This window comes from Palaemon carinicauda, chromosome 1 (genome assembly GCF_036898095.1).
Source record: "Palaemon carinicauda isolate YSFRI2023 chromosome 1, ASM3689809v2, whole genome shotgun sequence".
Taxonomy (NCBI): domain Eukaryota; kingdom Metazoa; phylum Arthropoda; class Malacostraca; order Decapoda; family Palaemonidae; genus Palaemon; species Palaemon carinicauda.
In genome coordinates, this window is record NC_090725.1 from 265,376,084 (window position 1) to 265,393,583 (window position 17,500).

Genomic DNA, 17,500 nt, shown 5'->3' on the forward strand with positions numbered 1-17,500 from the left:
TTCTTTAAAAAATACTGAAGATATCATTATTACTAGCTAAGCTACAAACCTAGTTGGAAAAGCAGGACTGTATAAGCACAAGGGCTCCCACGGGGAAAATAGACCAATGAGGAAAGGGAATAAGAAAACAGAGAGAAAGTGTGCATGAGTGTACCTTCAAATAAGGAACAGTGCAAGACCATGGTATAGGCTATGGTACTACCCAAGGCTAGAGAACAATGGTTTAATATTAGGGTGTCATTCTCCTAGAAAAGCTGCTTACCATAGCTAAAGAGTCTCCCCTAATCTTACTAAGAGGAAATTAGCCACTGGGTAATACAGTGCAGTAGTTAACCCCTGAGTGCATAAGAATTTTTCTGTTATCTTAGTGTTACCAGGTGTATGAGGAAAGAGGAGAATGTGCAAAGAATAGGCCAGACTATTCGCTGTATGTGTAGGCAAATGAAAAATGAGCCGCAACCAGAGAGGGATCCAATGTTGTACTATCTAGCCAGTCAAAGGACCCAATTATATATAACGTTGTAGAGGTATTACAATTTCGCAATGCATGACTAATTAGGTATACACACGCTTTCGATACAAATATATGTAAGAATATCCATATGTATATATCTTTTAGCACATTGTAGCAAATATTTTTCTCGCCAGAACCTCATCTCCCTTAAGATGCTGGCGACAGAAGGGCAGCAGCACGCGGAATGAATGTAAACAAATAGATATGAAAATGTAACTCGAGGGTCAGCGAGAACAGCTGGGACTAAACATGATACAATCGCCCAGTAAATGGCGCGAGACGTGACTGTATTTAGGGGCTTTCTCTTCAATGTTGGAAGTGGGGAAGCTGAAGTAGCCTACATAGCATTTCGAGGAGTAAAAGAAAAAATCTTCTCTAGGTCTCACTGCGATTAGAAATGATATTTTCACATTGGATCCTTCTCTCTGGTTGCGGTTCTTTCACTTTGCCTACACATACAACGAATAGTCTGGCCTATTCTTTACAGATTCTCCTCTGTCTTTCATACACCTGACAACACTGAAATTACCATACAATTCTTCTTCGCCCAAGGGGTTAACTACTGTAATTATTCAGTGGCTACTTTCCTCTTATAATAGTAAGGGTAGAAGAGACTCTTTGGCTTTGGTAAGCAGTTCTTCTAGAAGGACACTCCAAAATCAAACCATTGTTCTCTAGTCTTGGGTAGTGCCATAGCCTCTGTACCACGGTCTTCCACTGTCTTGGGTTAGAGTTCTCTTGCTTGAGGGTACACTCGGCACACTATTCTATCTAATCTCTCTTCCTCTTGTTTTGTGAAAGTATTTATAGTTTATATAGGAAATATTTATTTTAATGATGTTATTGCTCTTAAAATATTTTATTTTACCTCGTTTCCTTTCCTCACTGGGCTATTTTCCTTGTTGAGGCCCCTGGGTTATAGCATCCTGCTTTTCCAACTAGGGTTGTAGCTTAGCAAGTAATAATAATAATAATAATAATAATAATAATAATAACTGATCATCATAATTTTGCTCCTCATTTCCTTCGAGATTTTATATCGAAAGTCACTTGCTATCCATTCACACGTTTTGGAAGTAGACCGTGATATATGTAGTAAAAAATAAAATAGCCGCGTCTCTACCATTATCGTCCAGGTAATGTTTGTTTATCAAGTATATGGCCTTTTAATGCGTTGTACAGGAATGTGCGTCCATGAAGAATAGCGGTGGCAGTAAAATCTTGGTAATCATCATTTTAGGTCATTATTATTATTATTATTATTATTATTATTATTATTATTATTATTATTATCATTATTATTATTATTACTTGCTAAGCTACCACCCTAGTTGTTAAAGCAGGATGCTTTACGCCCAGGGGCTCCAACAGGGAAAATAGCTCAGTGAGGAAAGGGAACAAGGAAAAACAAAATATTTTAAGAAGAGCAACAATATTAAAATAAATATCACTTTATAAACTGTTAAAACTTAACAAAACTAGAGAAAAAGAAATAAGATATAAGATAGAACAGTGTGCCCGCGTGTACCCTCAAGCAAGAGAACTCTAACCTAAGACAGTGAAAACATTCAGGCGATTAAGTGAAATTGCGAGAAACATTATTTCGTTAAAAACGTCATATATATAAAAAAAACTACATTTTGCTATGTTTTACTTTTTGCAAAGAGATATTGCCACCAATCGCTTGTTCTTATACTAAAAAATCAGATGCATTTCAGAATTTATTATCTAGACATTCATTAGTGTTTTATTTTTTCCAAGTTCATTATTAAAACATTATTCATAGCTCCTGTTACAATAAATGAGAGTTTAATCCAACAGAAGAAAAATGATAAAAATCTATGGAAGTTGCACAACATTTATCTTTGCATAAAATTGACAGTTTTTGGGCCAATATTAGTAAGTGTAAAATAGATATGGTACGCATTACCAATAACCACCAACTACATATTTTTCACATATATACATAAACAAACCTAAGTGTGTGCGTGCGCGTGTGCGTGAGTATAAGATTTATCGACTTCTCTGCACTTTTGGGAAACGTTTACCTTTATCATGAGCGAAATAAACGCTGAAGCTTTCACCTTTCGTAACAGAACCAACTCATGCTAGGTTACAGCTAGCATTCTCTATCCCAATATAAATAAATATATATATATATATATATATATATATATATATATATATACATATACAGTATATACTGTATGTATATATATACATATATATATATATATATATGTATATATATACTGTATATATATACATATATATATATATATATATATAGATATATATATACATATATATATATATATATATATATATATATATATATATATATATATATATATATATACTTACATATATATCTGTATAGATACCCACCCACACACATTCATATATATATATATATATATATATATATACAGAGAGAGAGAGAGAGAGAGAGAGAGAGAGAGAGAGAAAATTACTTTCCCTGGATATATATTCATATGTATATTATGTTTCAAATATCACAATAAAAATTTAAATTCTCCATCTCTTCATTCTGGCTACATAAATATATTCAATAAAGATTGTTTACAGGTATACTTAAGAAAGAGATAATAGTGTGGCTCTAATCCCTGCTTGGTTAGAGCGAAGGAGAAAGCTAAACTAGATACAATTTAGAGAGGAAGATGTGGAAATGTGGTTGCGAATTGATTTTGATAAAAAGGAAGTGAGAGGAGCAAGGTGAAAATGGTGATCTTTGGGCTCAGTTTATAAAAACGAGAATAGAAGGAGTAGGTTAGGATTTCGAAAAATGCAGGTTAGTGTTAAAGTGACTGCAGAGAATGTAGATTTGCGATGCCGTTGCATGGCAGAAGAGAAGAGCTTGTGCAGACATACAGGACGGTGGATAGAGGAACTAAGAATAAAGTGAGAGAGGAAAAAATTACTAGTATTGACAATTATGACAAAGGGGTAAACTAGAAGATTACGAAAGATATTATTATTATTATTATTATTATTATTATTATTATTATTATTATTATTATTATTATTATTATTACTAGCCAAGCTACAACCCTAGTTGGAAAAGCAAGATGTTATAAGCCCAAGGGCTAATCAGAGAAAAACAGCCAAGAGAGGAAAGGAAATAAGGAAATGAATAAACAATATAAGAAGTAATGAAAAATTAAAATAAAGTATCTAAAAAAATTAACATTAAAACAGATATTTGATATATAAAATATAAAAGGACTTATGTAAGCCTGTTCAACATAAAAAAAAACAGTTGATCGGAAATTGAATATAGAGAGGAAGGTTAATGAACATATGGATCTTAGAATAAACGGTGTAAATGGAGACAGAATATGTATTCAAAATGATTTCCAATTGTGGTTACTAGAAGAAAGGCAGAAACAAATGTAAGATTTTAAATAGTTAGTACAAAATAGGAAATGAATATAGAGTGACTGGTGTGGATAGGAGAGCAATGACTAATGGCAGAAGATTGAAAAGACAACATACGCTGATGGGATGATGAGATTACAGGCAAAGTATTATGGTACAGTGGTGGTACTGTGATCGATTGGCTGACCAGTGTTTGCAACGGGTAAATTTTCGATAGAGTCCCACCCAGCCATTTTATTATTATTATTATTATTATTATTATTATTATTATTACTAGCTAAGCTATGCCCCTAGTTGGAAAAAACGGGATGCTATAAGCTCAAGAGCTCCAACAGGGAAAAAAAATAGCCCAGTGAGGAAAGGAAATAAGGAAATAAATAAACGATATGATAAATAATGAACAATTAGAATAGATTATTCTAAAAACAGTAACATCAAAACAGATATTTCATATATAAACTATAGAAAGACTTAAGTCAGCCTGTTCAATATAAAAACATTTGATGTAAGTTTGAACTTTTGAAGTTCTACTGATTCAACTACCCAATTAGGAAGATCATTCCACAACTTGGTCACAGCTGGAATAGAACTTCTAGAATACTGTGCAGTATTAAGCCTCATGATAGAGAATCTCTGACTATTAGAATTAACTGCATGCCTAGTATTACACACAGGAGGGAACTGTCCGGGAAGATCTGAATTTAAAGGATGATCAGAATTATGAAAATTCTTATGTAACATGCGTAACGAACTAATTGAACGACAGTGCCAGAGATTAATATCTAGACCAGGAATAAGAAATCTAATAGACCGTAGGTTGCTGTCCAACAAATTAAGATGAGAATCAGCAGCTGAAGACCAGGCAGGATAACAATACTACAGTAGAAACAAGGTAGAATGAAAGAATTAAAAAACTTCTTCAGAGTAGTTTGATCACCGAATATCTTAAAAAGGCTTTCTTAATAAGCCAATTTTTTGTGCAACTGAATAAGATACAGACCTAATGTGTTTCTCAAAAGTAAATTTGCTGTCGAGAATCACACCTAAAATTTCAAAAGAGTCATACAGTTATAGAAACATTATCAATGCTGAGATCCAGATTTTGAGAAACCACTATCCTTGACCTACTTACAATCATACTCTGAGTTTAGTTAGGATTCAACTTCATGCCCCATAATTTGCACCAAGCACTAATTTTAGTTAGATCTCTATCAAGGGATTCAGCAACTCCTGATTTACAATTAGGAGATGGAATTGATGCAAAGAGTGTAGCATCACCTGCATATGCAACAATGTTGTTTTCTATGCCAAACCACGTCATGTGTATATATTATAAAAAGTAATGGGTTAAGAACACTACCCTGGGAACACCAGATATCGTGAATTTTTTTTTTTTTATGTCAGGGTGAGGGAAAGTTGAGAGAGAAATGAGCGAGAGGAATACAGTAACAGTTCTGTTGTATTAAAATGAGGTTATAAAGATTACGGGGCACAAAGTTACTTGGTATACCAGTAAAGGTCCACAGTACGATTTTGATTGAGAGAGTAATTCAGGTGACATGAATAATAGAGGAAGAACAGTGTGGGTTAAACAGGGAAGAGCGTTTGTTATGAAGTTTATGCACAAACAGTTTATAGATATTAGGAAAATGCTGTATTTGGTATACTTGGAACTAGGAAGAATCTGTGATACAAACAATAAGTAGTAGGTTGGCCAGGGCACCAGTCACCCGTTGTGATACTATCGGTACTCAGCTATTTTTTTTTTTTTTTTTTTGACTGGCCAGACAGTACCACATCTCTCTCTCTCTCTCTCTCTCTCTCTCTCTCTCTCTCTCTCTCTCTCTCTCTCTCTCTCTCTCTCTCTCTCTGATTACGGCTCATTTTTCCTTTGTCTACACATACACCGAATAGTCTGGCCCATTCTTTCCATATTTTCCTCTGTCCTCATACACCTGACAACACTACGATTACCAAACAATTCTTCTCTCAATGGGTTAAATACTACAATGCAATTGTTCAGTGGCTGCTTTCCTCTCGGTAAGGGTAGAAGAGAGACTAGCAATGGCAAGCCGCTCTTCCAGGAGAAGGACACTCCAAAACCAAACTATTGTTCTCTAGTCTTTGGTAGTGCCGTAACCTCTGTACCATGGTCTTCCACTGTCTTAGGGTAGAATTCTCTTGCTTGAGGGTACACTCAGGAACACTGTTCTGTCTTATTTCTCTTCCTCTTGTCTTTTAAGTAAATTATTTAAACTTCATATATGAAAAATCTATTCAAATGTTACTGTTCTTGAAATATTTTATTTTGGTTGTTATTACTTGTATTTTAGTTTATTTATTTACTTATTTCCTTTACTCACTGAGCTATTTTTCTCTGTTGAAGCCTTTGGGCTTATAGCATCCTGCTTTTCACACAAGGGTTGTAGCTTAGCAAGTAATAATAATAGTTGGGCACCACGGAGGGTGTTGAAATTGCATTATTTCATATAGAAGATAAGACTGTAAGGGCTATTAATATATTCCATGATGGAAGTAAAACAAGATAATGAAAAACTAAATAAAAACGGGAGAAATCTATGAGGAAGAGTTGGATCATGAAAAAAATATGTAAAACAGAAAGGTAAAGTATGAAATTTTGATATGGATGGTGGAAGAATGGGAGTAGTAAATTCGTTAAAGTATTTGGAAGTGAATATAATAGATGATGGTAAGATGTGACAGTAAGCGAGTTACAGAGATCAGCTAAGATGTGAGTCACAGATTTGGGAAGAAGAAGAAAGTTAGCAAGGTGTGCGGAAAAGATAAAGATTTGAATTGCTTGTGGAATACAAGGTGGGAATCTAACTATCTTGCATTGAAGTAATCTGAGGATGTTTAGTGTAAATGAAAGGAAAAATAGCTGCTGAAATGAACTGCATAAGCAGTATGTGATGTGTAAAAAGAATTGATACTGGTTGCTATTGATCTGGTTCTTCCAGGACATTAACCCCCCTCAGTTCTAACAGTATAGGCATTTAACATCTTTGAATCATTAAGGTCTAGGTCTACCTCCCTTACCCAATACAAATACCACAAGATTTCCTGATCATTATCATCTTCCATTCTTCCCAAATGCCTATGAACTTGAGCCACTTCCAATGATCCTATATCCATGTTAAAGGTCATTGCTCCATCTTCCTGGCTATCATTTATCCATATAATCTAACTATATTTACGTTCAACATTCCCCAAATCAAAACATTCAATCTTTACTCGCCTCTTTCAGACGACTTATCAATAAACATGATTCAGCTATTAAGGACAGTTTATAATCCCTACATATGAAGTCTTAAACTTCTCTTACCGATTGATTCAGAAACAACCAAAGCTGTTATACAATGCTCTGTTCTACATAAATGTTTTGCCTTTCCTCTCAAACTTTTATCACGACAAATACTATCGACTCCTCCTTGCTTGTTTTAGTCCATATTGCTCTTCTATCCATCTTTCTGCTTCCTCTCTTAGTTCCCAAATCAGATCTATTTCAATTAATACTTAGCACCGCTTTGCCTCTCCAGTCTTTGTAGTCTTTTCTATTTCATTACATACATACAGATTTCGGCAGCCTGTAATCGTCTAGGCCCACCTTATACTCACTGAACATCCACACAATCAGACTCTCGCCGGCCATGATCATAATTCGTGACACATCAAGTGATTCCAAACAATCACTTCCATAATGCTTTTCCAACTAGTGTTGTAGCTTAGCAAGTAATAATAATAATAATAATAATAATAATAATAATAATAATAATAATAATAATAATAATAATAATAATAATAATAATCACTCTCAGTATCACATACTTTTTTTACCTATAACCCCATTCAATGGTACCTTCTATCGTTTTCAAAAAGAAATGATTTCTCTGCCTCTTTCATTCTAATACCATTTTTATAAATATTTACTATTTTACTTGATACTTTTCCTTCCTCTACCCAATAATCTATTTTTTCTTCTCTCTCTGCATTTCCATCATACGCCTCTTTTTTTCCCTCGCTCATTCCACATGCCATAATAATAGAATCGGTTTTAAAGTAGCTCCATTAAAAGAATAATAATAATAATATGGATAATTATAGATATAAATAAGTGTGCATGTAACCATTACTACCCGGTGATACCAATATGCTGACAAAGCACTGTCATAAAATAGTGAAAGTAACGTAACTAAGAAACAAATTAATACTCCAATCTTTCTCCATTAATGATACTATATGAAGATCTGATCTGATTTCAGGTTTAACTTATGACTTTTTTTATTGGTATCAGGGGTTAACCAGCTATTGGAATATGCAGTAAAAGCTATAGATGCAGGAATGACTTACTACAGGATGGAAGATATTGATGGCGATGGTATCACCGAAGACGACTGTCACGTTGTCACCTTGATAATTCTCTTCGCTGTAATATATCCACCTGTGAATGAAGAGAAAGTCTGTCTTAGGGAGCGCGATTTTTTCATGGAAGGGTCGTGTGACAGAAGCTTCATTAAAAACGGATTCACTCAAACTTGAAGTATGTCAAAAATGAAGAAACAATAAGGTGCAAAAAGAAAAAAAAAATAAAAGAAAAAAAAAATAAAAGAAAAAAACCATCAGTCACTATGTTCTCCGTGAGCAAAAAGTTCTTTGAAATCCTTTATAACACTTTCTATTGCCATCTGTAAACAGCAAGGAATCTGGAACAGTGGTTCCTTTTTTGTTCAGGTTTAGGCCGCCAATGCAACATAAAATCTAAAATTTAATCTGTGGATCTATGAACGTGCAGTATATATGAAATATCTGTTTTGCTCTTGATACTATTTTAGAATACTTTATTAATTGTTAAATACTTCTCATATCGTTCTTTATTTTGTTATTTCCTTTCCTTACTGGACAATTTTTCCCTGTTGGAGCCCTTGGGCTTATAGCATTTTGCTTTTCCAACTAGGGTTGTAGCTTAGCTAATACTAATACTAATGATAATAATAATAAAAATATTAATAATAATATATACACACACACTCACACACACACACACACACACACACACACACATATATATATATATATATATATATATATATATATATATATATATACATGAAAAATTATATATCTATTTTAAGCTTCATTCATTAGAAAGCGGTTTGGAAGGAGTGAGAGAGAGAGAGAGAGAGAGAGAGAGAGAGAGAGAGAGAGAGAGAGAGAGAGAGAGAGAGAGAGAGAATGTTCCTTCCATTCAAAGGACAAGAATTTACCCAGGCTCTGTTGCTCCGACTGACTGAAGTCTGAAGGGGACGGGTCATGGGGAGAGGGACGGGTAGTGTAGTAATGGAGGATGTGTTGTCATTTTGTAATTGCGGTAGCGCCGATGCGGCAAAGCTTCATGAAGAAGATATCTCTCGAAATTTACGACGGCTCTAATGAAATCCAAGTAGCATTAACGAAGGAAAATGTGGGAACCAATAGGGCTAGTTACACCATGTAATTTTCGCGCGGGCTAATGACAGGGCTTTCTGTTTTTTGGCGGCAGCTTGGCCTATCATCGTAATTGTGTTTGTTGTTTTGAAAATCCCAGGTGCTTCCCTTATTTTACGTGTTCGTTATCAAAAGGCTTTTGCCCAATATTGATCTTGTTCATTTGATTGAGAGATTTGATCCCAAGAATAAGCTCAGAATTTTACTTTCATCAAGTTTTTGGTTTCAAAAGGCAATTTATATTATTGTTAACTTCTATCCTCTGCATTTCTTCATGTATATCAAATTAATAATATAATTACGTGAAGATTAACCTTCTGCCGTCATCCAGAGACAACGACATCACCCTTTTAACATGCAATATACCTTCGCCTTATACACCAAAGTTAGAGGCAGCGATACAAGACTGAATCTTGAACAATGACAATACAGATTATTTTGACATTTCAGTTCATCACTATAGCTTCATAAACACAAATCTTGATTATCTAAAAGTAAGTATGCAATATTTTCTTATTATTTTCGAAAGTTGCTGGACTTGTTTCAGCTAAGTTTTCGTTAACAGGAAGTAATTTGATAGGTGATGAATTCCATCTCGGTGGTGTATACTCATCGACAGTTTCAGGAGAGTGGCGCGGGAGTTTTCCTTGAGTCTGGGATCGTTACTCGCTGTTCTTTTTTAAATATTGGCCTTTTATAGCTGATAAATACTTCCTATCATATATGTCCCATGAACTATTTAAAGCCCACGGATCGAATGCCTCTAAATGACCCTGTTTAATCTATTGTTTTTTCAACTTTGTAATGTCAAGGTTGATGAGACAAGGAAAAGAGGTGTCATCAAGTAGTCCAGGCTTAACCGTGAACCGAAAAATAAAAGCAGAGAGTAGGACATTGAAAGCGAAGGAAACTATACAGAAGGACCCGTAATGTAAAACAAGAAATGTTGTTCCTTATCATTTATTTGTAAAGGATAACACACGTCAAGAATATCTGACAAGAAAGGGGGCTAGGGTATGTTCAAGAAATTGTCAAAGTAACCATTCTATATGATCGTCGATTTAATTTACTTTAATTTACTCTAATTTGATTTACTAATTAGCTTTTCAACATTTCCTAATTTCTGTTGCGAAGAGTAACCCTACTAAAGATTTTGAAGCAGATTTAAAGAAGGATGAAAATACGGCAATGGTCATAATAGCGGATTTTATTGCAGGGATGTGGATGGGAACAAGATCTGCATATTGTATATATTTCTTTCTATAGACTTTGGATGGGAAAATACTTAGGATTTTCAAATACTGACCCACAATTACTTAAATATATCAAAAGTAGAATAGTAAATACTTTTACTATAAATAAAATAAGATTTGAAACTTCTGTTAATAAAGTATTCACGAGTCGATATATTTTTCATTTAAAAACATATTTAGATAAATAGTAAAAAGTTCACTTGTAAATACAGTATATGTAGAATGAAAAAAAAAAATATTATTCATGTAATTCACGAGTCGATATATTTTTTATATTTAAGAACATATTTAGATAAATAGTAAAAATTGTAATTATAAATACAGTATACCTATGTTAAATAAAAATTATTCCTGTAAATATACTATGATGTATATATATCATAAATTATAATTGTAGATATGTATTTCCTAATAAAAGATAAAAAATAACCCTAAAAACCTTTGAGGATAAGATTTAATTTAATTCAAACTACCCCCCCCCCCATTCTCTTCCATCTGCCTTGTCTCTTTAGCTCAGTACAATGAAACCCTTCAATTATCCGTTAACATCGTATTGATCGTGATGACAAAACTGAAAATTCTTTCTTGCAAATAGTAGAGGTTACAAGAGAGAGCCACCGGCATTATTTATTCGACGCCTCTCTTGAGAGTAAAAACAGATAAAAACAATAAAAAAGCCACAAGTAGTGAGATTTCTAGGGAATTGAGCAGTAACACAGACCACGTTAACAACAATGTCTACATGATATATGAATCTCCATGGCCTTGACCTGACCGGGTCATTTTATGTTTTCCTCTATGACCGTTTGACCTAGTGAGACTTGTTGACCTTTCTATTAACCAAATGGCGCCTTGTAACAGATCCTGATAGAGATATCCACCCCAGTTATCCTCTTTATTTGATTTTTAAATCAAACGTCCGCTTCGAATGCTTCTTTTTATTCCATGTTACATTCAATCATGGAATGATTTCGTTATCGAACTAGCATTACAATACAAAATCATAATAGTTGCATATACACATAATCAAGATTTAAGAGTAGGTAAATACCAATGGAACTATGAGATGATTTTTAAGTTTATTGACTATACAGTACCTGTTTATATGAAATAAAATATATACATATGATCAGTGCCCAAGCCCACGTTCCATCCAAGCTATGACTGAGGAGGGCTAGGCAATGGCTGCTGATGACTCGGCAGGTAGACCTGTAGGCTCCCCCCAAAACCCCATTCTTAGCTCACAAGGACGGAGAGGTTGCAACTACGAATGAAACTAAAGATTTTGAGTAGGGACGTTACCAATAGGCCACCACAACATTTAAAAGTCCATATACTGCAAACTCCACACCCTTATTCAAAATCTATTTTTTTTTTTCCATTTTTAGGACCAATTTACTGCTGATGGAACAACTCGACCGTGGCAGTTGGAATGCACCAACCCTCATCCCGCTCTCACGGGGAAAGGACACTTTTTCTGAGGATTCTTTCAAAGATGAGCGGGTTTCTAAATTGGTTAGGCATTTATGGCAGTCTATGCTTTAACTGATTGAGCCAAAATCTTTCACACACACTATATATATATATATATATATATATATATATATATATATATATATATGTGTGTGTGTGTGTGTGTGTGTGTGTGTGTGTGTGTGTGTGTGTGAAATCTTTATGATAAAGTTTTCATGACAATAACAACGGAAATAAAGGAAATGATTAAACTGGAACCAGAACAGCGAAATAAATGGAATGTTGTTATAAAATAAAGGAGAAATTCTATTTAACAGCTTCTATAAATATAAGCTGGGAATAATCGTAAACAGACTGCAAGGAAAACACTTACACGCCACTCTGCCTCAGACTTCTCCATTCCTGCGTAAGCTTCGAGACATGCGAGTGTAGGATCCTGCTCTGTCCCTGCTGGCCTTCCTCTGAGAAAAGTTCGACCACTTTGTCCTCATCGGGGTCGTAGATGCTCGTTAGGCAGGAAACTCCAAGCAGCAAGTGAGAAGAGGCCAGGAAATATATCAGAGTTGTTTTTCCTGCTTCAATTGCACTGAGAGGCATATTCCACAGGTAGTGATCTGTCATGAGAGATGAATAAATCACTTTACTCTTATTGTTATCATTATATTTATTACGAGCTGAAATACAATCCTAATTGGAAAATCAGGATGCTACAAATCTAGTGTTTCAACACGGAAAGTAGCCAAGCGAGGAAAGGAAATAAGGAAATAAACTAATTTATGTATGAAAAGGTATGAATAATGAACATAGAATATAACAGGATCAGTAACAAAGTTAATAACAGATGTTACATATAAATGATGAAAAAAGACTTATGTAAGCCTGTTCAACATAAAAAACATTTACAAATGGTTTTGACTTCTGAAATTCCACTGATTACACTTCCTGATTAATAAGATCATTTCACAATCTGGTCACAGCTGGAATATAACTTCAAGAATAATGTATAGTATTGAGCCTTATGATGGAGAAGGCATGACTAATAGAATTAAGTGCATGCATATAATGCTACGTCCAGTATGGTAAAGTTTGGGAAGATCTGAATTCAAAGGATGATCAAAATTATGCAAAATCTTATGCAACATGAATAAAGAGCCAACTGAACGACGTTGTCAGAGATTGATATCTAGATAAGGAAAAAAAATCAGTAGACAGCAAGTTTTTATCCAACAAATTAAGATGAGAGTCAACAGCTAAAGACCACACAGGAGAGGCTGGAGAACAATACTCGGAAAAAAAGCACTATGAAATGAAAGAATTAAGAAAAATCTTCAAAATATATTGATCACCTAAAATCCTAAAAGAATTTTTTAATTGGCCAATATTCTTTTGTGCAATTGAAGAACATGAATCATTTAATTGTATGCTGTATTTACAAAAAAAAAAAAAAAAATATATATATATATATATAACAGGCTTATTTCTTTATTGTTACTTTTTTTGGTGTAAACATATAAACATACGGTAGGATTCATTGAAAAGACAAACAGATAAAGAAAGGATTACTACAGATGGTTATAGGAATTCAGACAGAGAAGTATGTCTGAGGTCATGTATTGTGATGGAAAAGAACTGGCCAAGAAAAAGCCTATTAAAAACTGAGAGATTGACATTATGAAGTACCACATTTTTTTTTTTTTTAATAATTAGGAGATTTTATGACAATTAAAGTCGGTGTTAGAGTTTACAGGCAAAACTATTTCACTCCTCACCACTGTCTACTTAATATTACTTATGAATAGACAGAATGACTGGTGGATATTATATAGTATTTTTTTTCATTCTAAACACTAGACATCGGGGCCAAGGAAGCCATTCCATAATGCATTTGGAATAGCTGATGTTCGCTGTTGATGCAACTTCAACTTGGGAAAGGATTTTGAAGCGCTTGTGAGAAGAGATTCTTAGAAGGAATGAACGGTAGCAACTGTATTTAAATAGAAGTCGTTGATTCGCATATGTTTTTGGAAGTAGTAAATACAATATATATTCATAAGCCGAAAGATATACCAGGATTAAAAAAACCAATATAGAAGTATTTATATGTTAAAGCAAAAGAGAATGAACTCTCCCTAATGTAAACGAAATGTGATTGCCGAATGAAAAATAGAGAAAGGAAGATGAGAATTGAGATGAAATATCTCTTGTGCAGCTATGCTTAGTGGCGAGAAAGAGGTTAGGAAGAAGCGGCCAGCAAAGAATGGTGATGAGGGTCAGTCCTATACAGAAAATGTAGGGGGATAAGCTATGGAAGATTTGAAGCGTGAACATCTTGAAAAGAGTTAAAGTGCAAAAGGAGACGAGGTGGAGGGAAAAAAAAAAAAGCGTGGAGAAAGGTCCCACCATAAATGACTTTATATTCATAATGAGCAAGTATGATGAGGGATCGCCTCATGGTAGTCTTGTTCATAGCTAGAAATTATTTTTTGTATTTTCTTGGTGAAAGAAATTCTGGGTCCACATATCTTTTATTTCATCGCAAAGAAGAAAATGTGAGAAAAATTAGTTATGGGAGAGGTTTACCAATTAGAAATAAATCACCGTGACTGAGCCGGGACGTCGCTTCTAATACCGTTATATATCCTCGTGAAATTGTGAAGTCATGTTCGTTGAAAATTGTAAAATTTTGAGTCTGAAGTGAAAATGGCAAATAAATCTTGTGAACAACATACTGCATTTCAACAAAAGGTATTACCACTATTCATGAAGAAAAAAAATGCCCCCCCCCCCAAAAAAAAAAAAAAACCTGAAGCAAAGGCAACTGACAAAAATAGTCTAAAAAGGACAAGGAATAAAAACAGAAAATAACCGCCAAAGATAAAGGCAGCCAAAAACTAGTAAAACAGTTTACATAACGATACTAGACACAAAGAGAAGAACACAGAACAATATATGGGATTTCAGGAAAACATACAATTAAAAAAAAAAAAAAAAATGAAAAAAAAAAACAGAACAACTGACTAGACCTGTACCAAAATAAACTCTACACAGGAAAATAAAAAATATAACAAAATCACAATCTGTAATTTTGGCAATTATAGTCCTTACTCTGCAAAGTTTCCCAAGAGAACTGACTGTACAGAGGAAGCAGGTATTTGCAGTATCACAATTCTTGGCTTTCTAAGCCTTTCCATGTTTTCCAATTTCTCATAATCTTTTTCAGTCTATCGATCTTTCTCTCTATTGATCTATCTTTTTAATCCTCAGAAGGTTTGCTATCCCCACATATCCCTATGGCTCAGTACTGTGTACTTCAAGTCTATGCACTACTCATATATCTTATAAGATTATATGTTTTGACTTAATTCAGCGATTGTGGAGCGGTTTATATCCTTGATGATACATAAAGATACTTCATCGTTGCTGGGGAATTCCATTCATATAGCCATGAAGTGCCAACACTCATTACATAGTGGGAGTATTGGATATCGGAGTCTGGATAATTAATTCAAATATCCTTTAAAAGACCTTGGTACTTGGAAAGATTCTCAACAGTTACTTTTTTGGTGTTAGACAAAATATCACCTATGGCAAAATAATAAATTTCCCTTAGTGGGAAAATTTTGATACGAATAAATGCAAAAATGGTAGAAATGAACTTTGATCTGTTCCACATTTTACTACACCACTTCATGAAGCGACATATTTCTCCAACAATGAACAATTCATGCAAGAAAGCTACTCTAATGGCAATGGATATTAGACCGATAAAAAAAATAAACATTGAATATTAAAGTGAGATGAAGTTTCAGAACAGAAAAGGGTCCATATACCACGAATATAGACTACCATACAGCTTGGTAATTTAAAATGGAAACGGTTATAACCAAGAGTCTTAAGATAACCATTATTCACTCCCCTAATATGTATTAAAGACAGTGTTCATATATCTTAATTCAGAGTTTCGCGGCAAATTGACAAAGCATAAGGGAAAAGTAAAATTAAACAAGACTAAACAGGTCCCTCTCACGATTCTTAATTTGTTAATGATGAGTATAACGTTACTTTTATGCAAAGCGAGACACTAACACCTTATCCTAAAATTACATAACCTTTCAGTCCTAAATTCAGAAAAATGTTTCTTCAGATTCTTTGAATCGATCTCTAAAAATATGATTATTCGCTGACTTGTCTCCAGTTTCCAATATAACAGTTGCAACGACCTTCTTTTGAACTGACGTTTGTAAACAGAAATGTTAAGCAGGTTATGTTTATGTCTCTTATCAAAATGTGCTTATTTGAGGACGAGTAACTTTGAAATGTCAACTTTTATTAGTCCCATCGGCTCCTCAAAAAATCCTTGAAAATTGCTACTTAAATGGCTTAGGCGGAAAGAATTCTGATTTTAATGATGAAATTTCAGGTTGGAATGAATAAAAATCTTATACGGTTACACTGCGCCAAACTTAGACACGTTAAGCTGTTGAAAACTGTTTTCAATAATGCTAGAAAGGCCGTTATTCTTTTCATCGACAGAAAAGTCTCGTTTCCCTATGAAGGTCTGTTATGCTTACTCAAGTCGTTCCAAAAATGTTTTACGAGAGAGAGAGAGAGAGAGAGAGAGAGAGAGAGAGAGAGAGAGAGAGAGAGAGAGAGAGAGAGAGAGAGAGAGAGAGAAAAGCATGATAATATATATAAGGGGAGATAGCCACTAATAAGACCAAGTTATATCAAAGCTTCCCTGAGATATAGTAGCAAATCTGGGCGCTGCCTCTCGAATGCCTTCATATGGGGAGATTGATCTAATCTCATTGAACATACCAACACAAAAGCCATAAATGATACGTGGAAGAAAAATAAATAATTTTGACAAAAATAAAACGAGAAATAACGACTTGGAAACTGTGTCATCGTATGCTTTCCCTTCAAACGGCCGTTGATGCTTTCATGCTTTGGCTCTTGGGTAAGAGGTATTATAATTATGCCATGAACCAGTTTATCAAAGAAACCTAAATCAATTACGACGATTTTGTTGAGATATAAAGTCTAATGAATTATTATTATTATTTTTTTTTTTTCAAATCGTGATAGTGATGATAACTTTTACATAGATTTAATAATCTTAATATTTGTTTACAAGACCGCGCTCTCCATATACTGGTAAATTATGCAAAGCTATTGTTTTCCTCTATTACTTTTTCATAATCTAAAACAATTCTCCACATTAGAAGCGAGTTAAAATTATAAAAAAAAAACTATAGATTTATACAAAAAAAAGTAGCCTCGTTTGCTCACTAAACGACCTGGAACTGACATCGTCAACATAGTCAACCAAACTGAAGTTCGTGATGCCAGCGTA

At 34.0% G+C, this 17,500-nt stretch overlaps 1 pseudogene; it reads right to left on the reverse strand.

The window, feature by feature from the left end:
* LOC137644591 (uncharacterized) overlaps positions 1-17,500 on the reverse strand; it is a 61,967-nt pseudogene that overhangs the window by 43,088 nt on the left and 1,379 nt on the right.